At 43.2% G+C, this 2,385-nt stretch overlaps 1 pseudogene; it reads left to right on the top strand.

The window, feature by feature from the left end:
- The first annotated feature begins 634 nt into the window (after positions 1–634).
- Positions 635–1,520, top strand: LOC102926991 (large ribosomal subunit protein eL33 pseudogene; annotated as a pseudogene).
- The last annotated feature ends 865 nt before the right edge of the window (positions 1,521–2,385 follow it).

The following is a 2,385-nucleotide window of genomic DNA, read 5'->3' on the forward strand; positions in this document are numbered from 1 at the left end:
GGGACCAAACTTAGGTCACCAGTCCTCAGACTTAGTGGCAAGTGCCTTTATCCAGTGAGTCCATCTTACCAACACCTTTCTTTCTTCCTTTCTTCCTTTCTTCCTTTCTTCCTTCCTTCCTTCCTTCCTTCCTTCCTTCCTTCCTTCCTTCCTTCCTTCCTTCCTTTCTTTTTTGTATGTGTGTGTGTTGCCCACATGCTAAGGCAGGACGAGAACATTGGGAATCTTCCATTGTTGACCTCTGCTTTAGTCCCTTAAAACAGGTCCTTTCAATCAACTGTTTTTCATCTAGGTTGGTTAGCCAGAAAGCCTCAGGGATCTTCTTGCCAGCACTGATCTTACAGGTCACCTAGATGGCTACAGCCAGCTTCATTTTCTTTTTTTGTTTAATATGATTTTGCTATGATTTTCCACCAATTGAAGAAAATAAGTCATTGAGTCACAGATGTGAAACTATACAATTGTCTTGAGGGTTATTTTCAGGGTAGATGATATTGAAGACATGAAGTTGAGTTATCAAGCCTGTGTGGTGTCTTATACCCACAATCCCAGCACTTGGGCGATGAAGCCAGGAAGGTAAAGAGTTCAAATCCATGTGCTATTGTCTCAAAAATTAAAAGTCAGGGCTGGCAAGATGGTTCATAGCGTGAGAGTGGTGGCCACCAAGCCTCAAGAGCTGGGCCTGGGTTTGATCTCCAAGATTCCACATGGTGAATGCCGAGAGCTGACGAATGTCCTCTGACCTCCACACTTGTGCCCTGGCAGAAACATTCCTACACAAACACACTAAATAAATAAACAAAATGCAATTAAAAACAACAAAGGCAGGGTGGTGGTGGTGGTGCATGACTTCAGTCCAGGCTAGAGCACTTGGGAGACAGAGACAGGCAGATCTCTGAGTTTGAGGCCAGGAGGGCTACACAGAGAAACCTTGTCTCAAACAAACAAACAAACAAATACACAACAATAATAAGAGCAGCTGGGCTATGGTGGCACACTCCTTTAATCCCAGCACTCAGAGGCAGAGGCAGGTAGACCTCTGTGAGTTCAAGGCCAGCCTGGTCTACAGAGCTAGTTCCAGGAAAAAGAAAAAAGAAAAAAAGGTTCTTTCTGCCATCTTGGCACTTGTGGAGGCCTGTTGGGAACAGGACTTCTAAAAGGCAAATACGTCTGGAAGGCTTTGGTACAAGGCCATTTTTGCTGGCTATAAGCAAGGTCTCCGGAACCAAAGAGAGCACATAGCTCTTCTTAAAATTGAAAGTGTTTATGCTCGAGATGAAACTGAATTCTACTTGGGCAAGAGATGTGCTTATGTGTGTAAAGCCAAAAAACAACACAGTGACACCTGAGGCAAACCAAACAAAACCAGAGTGATCTGGGGCCTATGGAAACGGTGGCATGATTCATGACAAATTCCGAAGCAAACTTCCTGCAAAGGCCATTGGACACAGAATCCGTGTGATGCTGTACCCTTCCCGGATTTAAACTAATGGAAAGTAAATAAATAAAAGTGAAAAAAAAAAAAAAAAGGAAAAAAAGAAAGAAAAAAATGAATGAAAAAAGAAACAGAGTAGCCTAGCCAATGTGATGGAACACTCCTTTAATCCCAAAACAAGTAGGTATCTGTGAGTTCAAGGCCAACTTGATCTACATAGTGAGTTCCACAACAGCCAGGGCTATGTAGAGAGACCCTGTTTCCAAAAAAGGAGTAGTGGATAAGAAACCACCAACCATATGCAGGAAAGGCTGGTCATGGGAGCAGTAATGAACAGTCCAGAGGAGCTGGGCATCCCAAGTGCACAGCTCAGAACTTCAAACCCATCCTTGCCTTGGTCCTCATGAGGGAACTGAAAGAGACGTTTAGTTACAGCACTCTGGGTTTCCAAGAGAAGGAACTAGCTCTAGGGAACTAAAAAACTGAAAAAGAGAACTAGCTGGTCGGCTCACCCCTTGCCATCCATGTGCAAACACCAAAGGATTCGCTTGGTGTAGTGGCTGACATTTGAGATCTGGGGTTTGCCTACCTCTTCTGATAACTGCTGGGAGATCTTGAACAAACCTCAGCTCTCATCTCCAGTTTTCCATGTGTGAGGGAGATGAAGCATCTGGGAGTTCAGGGGCAGCCTCAGCTACCTGAGTGAGTTCCAGGACAGGCTGGCCCATATGAGACTGTCTAAAAAGGAAAGAAAAAGTTCAAACTATACACCATTTCCATTTTGTTCTGTTTTTCTCTATCTCACTCTTTACAAACATAGTTACAAATATTTGCACATTTTTTTTTCCTGAACTGTTTGACTAGCAGGACATCATATTCTTTAACTTCTTTTTACCAAAAGCATCAGTCTTTCACATAACCTTAGCATTATACAACAATCAAAACCTCTA

Source organism: Peromyscus maniculatus, chromosome 2 (genome assembly GCF_049852395.1).
Source record: "Peromyscus maniculatus bairdii isolate BWxNUB_F1_BW_parent chromosome 2, HU_Pman_BW_mat_3.1, whole genome shotgun sequence".
NCBI lineage: Eukaryota > Metazoa > Chordata > Mammalia > Rodentia > Cricetidae > Peromyscus > Peromyscus maniculatus.